The sequence below is a fragment of the Erithacus rubecula genome (assembly GCF_903797595.1).
Source record: "Erithacus rubecula genome assembly, chromosome: 15".
Lineage (NCBI taxonomy): Eukaryota > Metazoa > Chordata > Aves > Passeriformes > Muscicapidae > Erithacus > Erithacus rubecula.
In genome coordinates, this window is record NC_136667.1 from 270,861 (window position 1) to 284,362 (window position 13,502).

At 48.8% G+C, this 13,502-nt stretch overlaps 1 long non-coding RNA gene across 1 annotated transcript; it reads left to right on the forward strand.

The window, feature by feature from the left end:
* Positions 1 to 8,238: 8,238 nt before the first annotated feature.
* On the forward strand, positions 8,239 to 10,771 carry LOC306808295. The gene is made up of 2 exons (XR_013775956.1): positions 8,239 to 8,397; positions 9,819 to 10,771. It is a non-coding gene; the product is annotated as an uncharacterized lncRNA (long non-coding RNA).
* The last annotated feature ends 2,731 nt before the right edge of the window (positions 10,772 to 13,502 follow it).

Here is a 13,502-nt window from a genome sequence, read left to right on the forward strand (position 1 = left end):
GCATATCTGTCTTGGTGACTGGTGTAATCCTCTGAAAAAAAAAAAATTGTTTTCAAGCATTGTGCCTGCCATTAGCATGTGGTGGTTGCACACTGTGCGAAGGCAGAGTCCTGAAGGCATTTTGATCAGGTTGTGTTCAAGTGTCTCGGCCTTACAGCACCAGGAATTAAGTTTCTATAATGAATCTGTTTGCTGTAAAGCTCCAAAGCAGTGGATAGGGTGTAGTATTTTGTGATTGCAATTTATTTTTTTAATACAATGTTCTCAGATTAAAAGCATCACATAGTAACACCAGCTTTTTGTAACTGAATTTAAGTTTGACGACTGTTTGCTAAAGTATCCCCGTTATTTATGCTTGTTACTGTGATCACGTATAAGGAAAATATTTCTGCAGAAATGCAGTCCTGGTTTGGAAAGGTGAGACTTCAGAGAAAGCCTGTATTCTTTGAGAAATCTAATTTTATAATGGAGCATGCAGAAGGAAATAGTTTGTATTGTAGTGACTAATCTGTACATCCGCTGAACTAAGACAGTTAGTTAACCTTTCTATGCTGTTTGTATGGGATAAAAATATAATCTATCTTGCTAGTGCCTGCTCATCTGAATACAACTGCAGGCACTAAAAATGCTTTTGTGAGAGCTTACAGTGGTGAGTGAGAATGGCAAAGCAAGGACCTGCCTTGCAGACCGGATAGGAGACGGTTTAGGATGGCTTTACAGACATCTGTTCTGTTCTAGTCATGGAGAAACCCCCTGCAGAATCTGGGGGAAGCAGTTGTCAAAACAGGCACAGATATATTTTAATATTAACATGCTAATTTTATTCTCAGTAAAGAAGGTGGTTGTGTGCTGCTTAGGTTTTCTTTTAGCTGATACTTTGGTAATGTTTCTCCATTTCAAATGTTTGTGTGAACAGAAACTTTAATAAAAAGAGCTGGGGGTGGGCAGGGGGAAAGCGTTTAGCTGAATGATTTTGTTTTGGCAACTTGTTCAATAGTGGCAGCTCTGAAATTGTCAAGGCTCAACTTTGAAACGAGCGATATGTGAGTTTCTTTTGAGGGAGACCCAGCCTGCACCTTGGGGATTCCTTCTGTGCAGGCTGGGCAAGGTATCCTGACCTTGGACAGGGGAACTCAAAGAGGAAAAGGTCACTGGAGGTGTGCTGGCTGGAAACTGGAGAGCTCAGTGTCCGAGGACTGCAAAGGACACATGCAGAGCAGGGCTGCCTCCTTGTTTTGATTGTTTCCCAGATCATCCCACAATCCAGTCTAGGCCAGTGGGGGTCCTGCAGCTACAAAATGGCTCCAGGCAGTTTCTGGGCACGGGGCATGGCAGAGCAGGGCAGGACACAGCTCCCCAGTGCTGGACACAGCTCCCCAGGGCTGGACACAGCTCCCCATACTGGACACTGCTCCCCATGGCTGGACACAGCTCCCCATACTGGACACTGCTCCCCATGGCTGGACACAGCTCCCCATGGCAGGACACTGCTCCCCATGGCAGGACACTGCTCCCCATGGCTGGACACAGCTCCCCATGGCTGGACACAGCTCCCCAGGGCTGGACACAGCTCCCCATACTGGACACTGCTCCCCATGGCTGGACACTGCTCCCCATACTGGACACTGCTCCCCATGGCTGGACACAGCTCCCCATGGCAGGACACAGCTCCCCCGGGCTGGACACAGCTCCCCATGGCTGGACACAGCTCCCCATGGCTGGACACAGCTCCCCCGGGCTGGACACAGCTCCCCCGGGCTGGACACAGCTCCCCATACTGGACACTGCTCCCCATGGCTGGACACAGCTCCCCATGGCAGGACACAGCTCCCCATGGCAGGACACTGCTCCCCATGGCTGGACACAGCTCCCCATATTGGACACAGCTCCCCATGGCTGGACACAGCTCCCCATGGCTGGACACTGCTCCCCATGGCAGGACACAGCTCCCCAGGGCTGGACACTGCTCCCCATGGCAGGACACAGCTCCCCAGGGCTGGACACAGCTCCCCATGGCTGGACACTGCTCCCCATGGCTGGACACAGCTCCCCATACTGGACACAGCTCCCCATGGCTGGACACAGCTCCCCACGGCTGGACACAGCACCCCATGGCAGGACACTGCTCCCCATGGCTGGACACAGCTCCCCATGGCAGGACACTGCTCCCCATGGCTGGACACAGCTCCCCATGGCTGGACACAGCTCCCCATGGCTGGACACAGCTCCCCATGGCAGGACACTGCTCCCCATGGCTGGACACAGCTCCCCATGGCTGGACACAGCACCCCATGGCAGGACACTGCTCCCCATGGCTGGACACAGCTCCCCATGGCTGGACACGGCTCCTCACACAGGACACAGCTCCCTAGCCCATGCTGGACTCTGCCCCTTGACCTCCACATGCTCTGTCCTGCTGTGCTGGGAGCTCGCTGGGTTTGGGAAATGTTGTTTGTTCTCTGCAGAGTGCCCGGGCAGGTGTGGGATGGCAGCACAGGAGCAGAAAGGGCTCTTGTGCTTTATCCACATTTATTCTCATGCTTCATTCACGTTTATTCTCGTGCTTTATTCACGTTTATTCTCGTGTTTCATTCACATTTATTCTTGTGCTTTATTCCCGTTTATTCTTGTGCTATATTGAGGTTTATTCTTGTGCTGTATTCAGGTTTATTCTCGTGCTTTATTCCTGTTTATTCTCGTGCTGTATTGAGGTTTATTCTCGTGCCCTTAGCTGCCAGGGTCACAGCAGGGTTTCGGTTTCCTCTGCCCGTGCTGCCCTGGTGTGCTGGGAGCACAGCTCCATGTGCGGGGCAGGACATTCGCTGCAGGCTTTGCCTGACACAAAATCACTTACTAATCTATACCTTCTTTAAATTTTCCCAGCTTCATACAGACTTATTTCAGTACAAAATCTGGTGTTTGCTATTTTTTAAAGTATCATTGCCACTTTCTGTAATTTACATAGCGTAATTCTTGTTCTGAGAAGGAAGATGTTCTTTTTGTTCACTTTTGTCCTTATTTTGATTTTTTTTCTGTTTGTTTTTTTTAACTGTGTTAGTAGAATGCTGTCAGATTTAAGGTTTCCACTATTTCAATGTGTTCTTACTAAAAATAAACAATTTTTTTGGTTTGTATTTATTAAATCCATGGACTTTAGTTTTTCAGGGATTATTGGTAAACTCAAGAAAAGATGTAAAGCTTCTATTGAGATTGGTGAAACTCAGCCTTAACTGTAGGAAAAATCTTAATTTGGACTCAAATATTATCTTTGATCAAGAGAAAAAGCTTCACGCAGCAGGTGTTGCGACTGAAGTTTCCTGAGTCATGCAGAGTGCAGACTTTGCAAGGACTGGCTGTTCCCTGGTGCAAGCCCCGGTGAGGAAGGCAGATCTTCCCCAGAATACTCATTTCCCTGCAGTATTTTTATTTTTATTAGGAAGAAGATGCTGCACGAACTTTCTGAAACTGTGAATCATAAATTTTTTAAAATTGTATTCCAGACACACTTGAAATGGAAGAGCTCAATTTTACAAGATTATAAAAGAAAAAAATTGACAGATTTTTTTCCTTTTCCTCCTACTTTTCAGAGCATCACTGTCCAGATTTCATTTTGCTGCCTTTTTTTTTTTTTTTTTCTCCCAATGACAACTTCAAGGCCAAAGGGGCACTTAACTTGCTTTAAAAAGAACGTTTTAAGTGTTTAAAAGTGAGCTTGAGTTATTGTGTAAATTTGTTATTCTAGAGCTTGACATATATTTTTAAAAAATGAGGCTATTGCGAACATTGTAAAAATTGGTAAATTTTTTACTGCAGCGGTAAAATATATATTTGATTTTTCGTCTTGACCCACAAGAGTATTTTAAAATAATACAGCAAGTGGAGTGTTTTACTTCAATGGCTTTGCAGCACTTGTTTTGTTTTTAAAATGAGATACCAATGTGTCTTTGCAATCTGCTACTTTTTTTCTGTTTCCTTTTTGTTCTTTGCTGATGCAGAAGAAGGCAGGCAAAGGACCAAAGGAGTTGAAATGTGCCTTGAAGACACTCCCTGCACCTTTGGGAGGATGCTGGCTGAGGTTTAAAAACACCCTTTCTGTTGGTGCTCACTTTATTTTTGCTGAGGACTTATTTCAGAGTTCCCCAGCCCTTTAAAAAATCTCTGGTTGGAAATATTTTTTGAAAAAAGAAGAAAATAAAAAAAATTCTACATTAGCTGCTTTTAAACCATGAGATTACATGGGGCATTTTAAGAATTACATTTTGATGAAGAGTTTACCGAAGAATTAAAGGATTTTTAAAGAATGGTGCTGCTGTGGGGCTGAGCTCTGGCAGCCTCGTCTCAGTGTGTTTAACATGAACCCAGAATGGGCCTTGCAAACTCAGTCACGGTGTCTGCACTCAGATGACAGAGAAGAAAACCACAGAGGGCTCTTCTAATAGTCCCAATTTCAGACTACTCCATCAGCTCGATAAAAATTTGCAGCTCAAAACTCCAGAAATTTGTAACACAAACCTGAGTAACTGTATTAAAGCAAAGTTTTTGTTGTTATTTAATTTTCATCCAAGCTAGGGGAAAAAACATTATAGAACAATAGTTTATATTGGCACCCCAGTTTTATCACACTTATATTTCTAGATTTTGTAATTTTGCTGTAGAGTAAGAAATAGTTCCCTACCAGATTGACAATAAATTGTACTGAAAAAATTAAACTGGCATAAATGCCCCCTACAAAGTAGCAAATCAGATACATATTAGTGAAACATTAATGCCCTGAGAATATGTTTTGTTCTTTCTGTTAGTTTTCTGTTCTTCATCTCGGCCAGTCTGCCATAAAAAGCTGGTTATCAGTGTAGCAGAGGGACTAAATCACACTCCTCAGAGAGGCTGACGCAAGGAAGGGGCATTGGAGAAATACTGCATTTCATAAACAAAATCACTGGAGCATTAGGAGAGCAAACATGTGGTTTTATGAACATAGTTATAAATATTTAAACATGCAAAATGAAAATGTTACTAAATATCTGTTTTTCATTATCTTTCGATGAACATTTTCATTCTTGGAAGCGTTGCTAGCTGTCTGCACGGAGTGATCACCACCCCCTCCCCAGAATGAATGATGTGTAATGTGAAAACATGTTAAAATGCACAGTTGTTTGTAATATCTTCTACCAAAGGGGAAGACATTCTACCAAATTTGGTATTCTACTGAATCGCAGAATGTTCTTGCCCAACAAACAGGCAACCATCCTGATCTGTCAGCAACTCGCTTGCTGGATGTTATGAAAAATCTGAGGATGGTTTAGAAAATACAGAATGTCACTCAGCGAGCTTGGAGTCGTGTCCTGCCATCCTTTCCGCGGCAAAATTCCTACGGAAGTCAACAAAAGACGCGACTGCTGATTTTATCATTAGCAACGTGTGGGAGTCTTTGATTATTTTGATGTGTCAGTGAGCGTGGAAGTGCTGTGTGTGTCTGTGGAAGGGATGGGAGGTGCAGCAGGGTTTGGGGTGGGAGCTGGGCTGTGCCCGTGGCAGGGCTCTGAGTGTGGGGAGGGGGGCAGGCAGGGCTGCCCACACCTGAGCAGCTCACCCGTGGGACTGCAGCTGTGAGTGAGCAGGGCTGCCCACACCTGAGCAGCTCACCTGTGGCAGTGCAGCTGTGAGTGAGCAGGGTTGCACACACCTGAGCAGCTCACCTGTGGCAGTGCAGCTGTGATGGGGCAGGCAGGGCTGCCCACACCTGAGCAGCTCACCCGTGGGACTGCAGCTGTGAGTGAGCAGGGCTGCACACACCTGAGCAGCTCACCTGTGGCAGTGCAGCTGTGAGTGAGCAGGGCTGCACACACCTGAGCAGCGCACCTGTGGCCGTGCAGCTGTGAGTGAGCAGGGCTGCACACACCTGAGCAGCTCACCTGTGGCAGTGCAGCTGTGAGTGAGCAGGGCTCGCTGTGCATCGCTGCTCGTGGTAGGACAGGTGTCTGATTCCTTAGGCTCAGCCTAGGCACCGTCTCTTGGCCTCTTGGGCTCTGGGCTCTTGGGCTGTGGATGCCATGAAATCAGGTGCCAAATGAGTTTTTTTAAGGCACCACAGACCCCATTTTGCACTAGTGGCACAGTGGACGCTGGGGGTGTCGGGGGGCCGGCCCTGGTGCCTGGCACATCCGCACGCACGCGCACGCTGCTCGCTATCCCTCCTGCAGTTGCTCCCAACAATAAATCTGCACTTGCTGTAGCCAGGATGGAAATCTTTAAGACAAAGGACTTGAATGGACAGTTTTTTATTGCTGTTACAGAGTAGAAGGCCCCAAGCTGGGGGCTACTGCATGCATGAATGCTGCCCCCCTTGGCTTGGGACTGTCTGCTGTGAGCTCTGTACCAGTACCAGGGATTGTGAAGGGGAGAGGGCCCCAGGGCTGCTTTCCCCATTTCAATTCCTGCTCCTCTGACTGCAGCAAATCCCAAAGAAATGATGGCTGAGAAGCAAACTTGGAGAAGAGTGTAGAAGGGCAGGCTGTTGGGCAGTGCATGGGATGCGTGGGAGGGCAGCACAAAAACGTGGGAATGAGGAAAGGAGGAACAAAAGAGATGTGGGTTGGCGAAGGAGAACAGCGGCGTGAAAAGCGGCCAGGCTGGTGCAGCAGTGAGGAGCACTCCTTGTCCTGTGTGTGAATACACCCAGCTGAGCCTTTTGCATTTGCAGGCTGTTCAGGCAGAGCCCCCACAAAAGTGTGAGAGTCCCTGGAGACTGCACGGGCTGTGCCCTGCGGGAAGCAGCGAGTGGCACTGTGGAGAGGGACACGGTGTGCTCCACACTGTCTGTGGGGTGAGGGACACGCCACACCCCACACTGCTCCCACACTGTCTGTGGGGTGAGGGACACGCCACACCCCACACTGCTCCCACACTGTCTGTGGGGTGCTGTGGGTGCAGTTGGCACTGGGGTGAAGGACACCCCACACCCTACACTGTCTGTGGGGTGCTCTGGGCCTGGTCCATGGCCATGTTCCCATGGCGTGCACTGGGCTGGGCTGGGGCTGGGGCCGAGTGTCCTGGCGGGCCCCATAGCTGCCAGGGCAGGGCTGGGCAGGGCAGGGCAGGGCAGGGCAGGGCAGGGCAGGGCAGGGCAGGGTTGGGCTGGGCAGGGCAGGGCAGGGCGGGGCAGGGCAGGGCAGGGCTGGGCTGGGCAGGGCAGGGCAGGGCAGGGCAGGGCTGGGCTGGGCAGGGCAGGGCAGGGCAGGGCAGGGCAGGGCAGGGCAGGGCTGGGCTGGGCAGGGCAGGGCTGGGCTGGGCAGGGCAGGGCCCTCAGGGAGCTGCAGCTGTCCCCTGGTCGCCCCTGACCCACTGGCCCTGTAGTGCAGGCCGCAGCGGGGTGGGCCGGCGGCAGCAGCAGCAGAGCATCAGCAGAAGCAGAAGCAGAGCAGCAGCAGAGCAGCAGCAGCAGAGCAGCAGCAGCAGAGCAGCAGAACAGCAGCAGAGCAGCAGCAGCAGAGCAGCAGCAGCAGAGCAGCAGCAGCAGCAGCAGCAGCAGCAGCAGCCGCAGAGCAGCAGAACAGCAGCAGAAGCAGCAGCAGAGCAGCAGCCGCAGAGCAGCAGAACAGCAGCAGAGCAGCAGCAGAACAGCAGCAGCAGCACAGCAGCAGCACAGCAGCAGCAGCAGCAGCAGCACAGCAGCAGCAGCAGAGCAGCAGAACAGCAGCAGCAGCAGAACAGCAGCAGCAGCAGAGCAGCAGAACAGCAGCAGCAGCAGAACAGCAGCAGCAGCAGCAGCACAGCAGCAGCAGCAGCAGCAGCAGCAGCAGAACAGCAGCAGCAGCAGCAGCAGCAGCAGCAGCAGCAGCGGCAGCAGCGGCAGCAGCAGCAGCAGCAGAGCAGCAGCAGCAGAACAGCAGCAGCAGCAGCGGCAGCAGCAGCAGCAGCAGAGCAGCAGCAGCAGAACAGCAGCAGCAGCAGCAGAACAGCAGCAGCAGCAGCAGCGGCAGCAGCAGCAGCAGCAGCAGCAGCAGCAGCAGCGGCAGCAGCAGCAGCAGAAGCAGAAGCAGCAGCAGAGCAGCAGCAGCAGAACAGCAGCAGCAGCACAGCAGCAGCAGCAGCAGAACAGCAGCAGCAGCAGCAGCAGCAGCAGCAGAGCAGCCTGTGCTGCGCTCCAGCCTCCTGCGTCAATGCAGACCTTTCCACGGGCTCCAGGCAGGCTTGGATCCAGCCGTGCATGGCTGTGGCCCTTGTGCATTGCAGGCTGTGCTAATCTATATCTGGATCCCAATGGGGGCACTCGGGATGAGCTGAGCTCAAACAATCCTTGGCAGGAGGGACGGGCTGGAGTTGGCAAGGATTTCTGTCCCATTATTGGTTACTCAGAGGGAGGAATTTACGCACCATTTTAATATATGACAACTTGAGGTCTGTCATCTTTAGCACATTAGAAAAGGCTCATTTTTAACAAATCCCAGAGCACTTCGCAGGCACGGAGCTGCAGCTGGGCTGAGGCTGCCTGCTGGCCTGGGCAGAGGCACAGGGCTGCTCTCTGTCCCTCTGCTGTGGGTCAGCCTGGGAGTGCCAGCCCAGCCCAGGCTCTGCCCTCCCCTTCCCTCTGACCCTGCCAGCGAGGGAGCTGGCAGTGCTGGCAGCAAAGAGCAGTGGCAGCCCGTGGAGCAAACCGTGCTGAAAGCTCTTCCCAGCCAGTTAAATCTGCCTGCGTGTGCTCAGCAACTTTAGCCAGGGCTTGTTTACCAAGCTCGGAGGAGACTTGCCTGTCTGCACTTAAATCTTCAAAACATGTCCCAAAGACCCAGAGAGAGATTTTACACTCAGTCCGTTTGCTCTTTCCTCTAGTGAAAACCCAGATGGGCGCTTGTGTTGAAAACAGGTTTGTACATAGTCACAATTTCTGCTTTTTATTTCTGGATTTCTAAAGTAGAAGAATTCAACTCGTAAAGATTTTCCGAGATTGTTCCAAGGCTTGTTGTATCAAGACCAAGAAATTAGTCCAGATAACCAGAAAATGGCTGGGAAGGATGGAGGAAATATATTTGGGGGTTTGTGTTGTTTGAATGGTTTTGGGGGACTTTTGGGGGGGGGGGTGGCAGGGACGTATTTTGTTTTGTTTTGTTTTTCTTTTTCTTTATTCTGTGGTTTTCTGGGATTTTTTGTTTTGGAGGAGGAAAGAATTTGAAGGTGGTTTTCTCTGTTTTACAAGCATTAGTTGTATTTTTATCAACCAGCAAAGCACCCGAGTACTTAGCAAACCATTTCCTTTAAAAACATCCCCATAAAGAGAGTGCTGAAATAATCAGCCAAAAGAATTGGTGTCAGCCTTAGACAAACAACTGTGTTTCTTGTTAATCTAATGCCACTTTAATATCTTGCGTTTAATGCAGCTGAGAGGATGGTTTGATGGGCAAGGCACTGATGCTGACGAGCCTGAGTTCAGTTGTTAGGGCTGTGTCAGAAATTATTTTTCACAGACAAGTGTAGTTGGAGTGTCAGCTCCCATTAAGAGTGTTAGGGGCTGTGAGGTTCAGGGCTAGCACACCATGTTTTCTAGCCCTTGGTTTGCTTCTGTGGCAACAAAACCAGAAGGTCTTTGGTTAACTTCTGACCACTGACATATTAAATGAAGATGAGCATTTGAGCAACATCAGTGATTTCAATTGACTCATCAATTGCCATTGCATAGCAGTCCTCATGTTTCACTTTGGTAACAAGCTCATCTGCCACATCTGATGCCAGCAATTCAGTCCTTCAAACAAATGACATGTTTGATAAAGAAATCTTTTAAAATTCATTATGCACTTTGGCTTTTGTCTTTCCTTTTAATACAGCATCTGTTGCAGCCGGGATACACTCCTTGATCGTTTCTGAGTCTGCAATTATTTTTATGCCTGCCCAGTGTCCCAGAGATGTGAAACGAAGCTGCCATGTTATGCTGCTGAGCCCTGAAACTCCACACAGACATTCAATTTAATCTCTTGGAACAGACTGCATTAAAGTAGTGTCATCAGTGCACACTTGTGATAAAAAGACGACATGAAGGAAGACAGTGAACTAAAAGGCCCTGCTTTTTTTTTTTTTTTTTTTTTTTTTCTGGGAAGAAAATAGGATATCTGTCCCTTCATTTGTTTCATGCCTTCCTTGTGCAGCCATTTAAATTCAGCAGAAGGCTCCAAGTATCTAAACTTTATCCTGAGCATTTTTTTTTTTTTTCAGTGCTGGAAAGGAATACAGTTAAGTGTCCCAGGGGGAGTTTTATAGAAAATGCTATGTGCAATGTTAATGACTTGGGATGGGGTTGTACGTTTTTTCCATGGAGAGCCAGTTGGGAAACAAATACAGGACTTGATGAGAAATGTTCTGCAGGGATCCACTGCTCTGAGGCTCCAGAGACTGGCAGAAGGATAATGAGGGCTTTAACCCAAAGTGCCCCCTTGTGCCTCCGTCCTGCTCCGTGCCAGAGCCCTGTGAATATCTGCAGCTGGAAGAAATCACAAACTTCTTGGGTGCCACAAGAGATTGCATCAGCATTACTGATCCTTACTCGGCTCGTTACTGAAAGTGCATCAAGCAGCTATTTGGGTCAGACTGCTAAATTTGTAGACACGGAGTGTCAAGAAGCCTTTTTGTCAACTTGGTACCGTTTAGTGTTATTTGTCTTCAAGTTCAAAGCAATCCTGGCCTCCGACTTGTGATATTTTCTGCCCTTTCCCCTTTCTGTTGGCTCAAACCTCTTTCCTTTGAGGTCAACATCAAAATAAAGATGTATGTTTCCTCAGCCTGACCATGGCTCTGACTCTTTAGATCAGCAATCCTATAGTCCATATGCCTTCCCATCTGTCAACTGGCATTTGAAGCCAGCTTGCTCCTCTATTCTTTCAGACAAGTGTGAGAATCAGGAGTTTCTTTAATGACGGTTTCAGGCCTTAAAGCGTTTGCTAAGATACTACCTATTAAGATCCCTTGATGGCACCTTGAATAGAGATCAAAAGCAACCGAGTTCACTCCACAAATCTGATTCCATCAGTCAGTTTAGGGCATTGAGAGAGGGGTGGGGAGGGCTCGGGAGGGCACGGTGCTCCCGCAGTTAGGGACAGGCTTGGGAAGTGCGAGCCCTGGCTTCTGGGAGTGTCAAGGCAGCAAACAAGCACTGCTGGATCCCCCAGAGCTGTGCTGCAGCTGCCCGGGCTCCTCAAATTCAAAAAGCAGCTCTGTGCAGCAGGGCTTGCTGGCTTTGCTCAGGGCCTTTAGGGTCTGAGCTGTGCCTGCTCTGAACGAGCACTTTTTGCTGCTGCATTGCTACCTGTGTCTGTGCCTTTGGCTGAGAGATTACTCAAAACATGCTAGTCACATGAACAAAAATCTGATAGTACAAAATATTCCTCTCATTAGTGATTACTACCAGGCTGCAATTTGTCTCTTATACTTTGGAGAGCTGCTAATAATGGGAATGTGTTTGGTGCTTCAGCACTGGGGCTGCATGCGCGGGGATGTGGAGAGGTGCTGCCTGCACAGCAGGAGCAAGGTGGCCACTTTCTGGGGACACAGGCTGACTTCCAAACTCCCCTGTTCTTCATGCTCATCAGGAGATGGTGCTTAGCCCTTGGAACATTTGGGAAAATGCTTGATCTGGTGGTGCATTTCTCCAAGTGACTGTCATAGAGGAATTAGTAGGAAGCTGTGGACATTATTTCAAGCCCAAAGCCTAAAACTCACAGCCTTGTTGGCTGGGGGGGCTGGAAAATGCAGGGTGCTCATCGTGGGAAGGGTGGTGGAGGGCATTCCCCAGGGACCCTCCACAGCCAGTGCTAACAAAAGTTGCTGTTTGTTTATGGGACCCAAATGTCTGAGAAGGGCTGAAAAGCGCCAGGATGTGGCTGAGTGCCGGAGGATGGTGTCACACTGTTGACTGTCAGGTAAAACTTGACTTGCTGGAGTCAAGGACACCATATGTCCTTCAATTTGTGCTGAAGTGTGAGCATGAACCTGAAGTCCAGACACAGACTTTCTTTGGCCTCAGTGTCTTTAACTGCAGTCATAATGTAATTTCTTCTCCCTGAGTGAAAACAGCTGCTCTGGCTGCCTGCTCTGGAGCCTAACTGTTTTCAATTCAGGTGGTTAGTCAAAACTTGGGGCATGTAGATTGTTTCTTTTTAGAATGAAAACCAGAAATTACTTTGATGCAATTGTATGTCTTTGCCTAGAAGATGCACCGGCTCCTGGGCTGCAGTCAGCAAAACATCAAGAGTCATTTTTTGTTCCTGCTCCAAGCCTCTTTCAGCCATCTCTATCTGAGATTGTCATTGGGCTTATTTAAATGCATGTGGCTTTCTGCTCTTTTTCTCTGCCTGTGTTTTTGGTCACCCACTGTTTTTCTTTTACAACCCCCACTCAGTCTATTTTCTCTCTCTTTTGCATGGCGATGCTCAGCCAAATTTGTCTTCATCACAGTCATTTTTAGCGTGAATCCATATCTGCCTTTTTAGGGGGTAGTAGCGACGGTGACGTGTACTTGTGGTTGCAGCAGAAGCTGCTATTGAGTTGGACAAAATAGGATGAATGCTGTATAAAAGCCTTCAGAGAGCTGTGAAATCTCCATCCTCTCTTCCTTGTTCTCCTGGGAACACTTGCACAAAGAGTATTTTTAATGTGAAGCAAAAAGGATTCTGACGAATACTCATTAACATTTTGTTTCTGCAGAGATACATGATTATCACAAGGCTGCAAGGGACGTGTATTCAGTAAAGCTCTTAGATGTATGCTTAGTTTTATGTATATGCTTAAATCTTCCTGATGGGCCCTGAATAGACTCATTAACCAGGACAAAACCAGGTATTTGATGGAGCTGATTCATACTGCTCAGGTGTGATGCAGGTCTCCAGCCTCACTGCTCAACAATGCTCTGTGAGCAGTGAATCCTCTCATACAAGTATGCAGTGGATTGGTTGAATTACACACCCACAAATTATTTGTATTGTAATTGTGAGCAACAAACCATAAGAGCAGGATTCAGCCAGGGAGGTTGGAAGGGGAAAAAACATCAGAGCCATCATATGCTGTGGCTTGTTTGCTTCATGGGCCTTTGTAGTGGGAGCCCAGATGGAAAACATCCGGCCAAGGTATTGCTTCTCTGCTGCCACTTTGGGAGCTGCAGTGCCATGAATAAAGATCTGATAGGGGCTGCAGTCTTTGTCTGACACGGGCTGTGTCCCTCAGGGCATCTGCAGGCAGCCCATTTCCTGGAGCAGCCTTTGTCAGGAGAGTTAAGGAGCAGCGTGGTGTGTCAGCTCCCTGTCTGTGTCTGAAGGCAGCACAGCCTGGGCTGTGTGTCTGTCTGTCCCCTCCTGCAGACATGGATGTGTTCTCTGCTGCTCTGCAGGCTCTGTGCAAGGACCAGTGCTGGGCTGCTTGCCTGTGTCACTACCTACTGCCCTAGATTCACTTCAGAGTGAAGATTTCCCCTCTGTGCCAGAGACAAACATGTTTTGGTGAGGCCAGCACACAGCAGAAGTAAG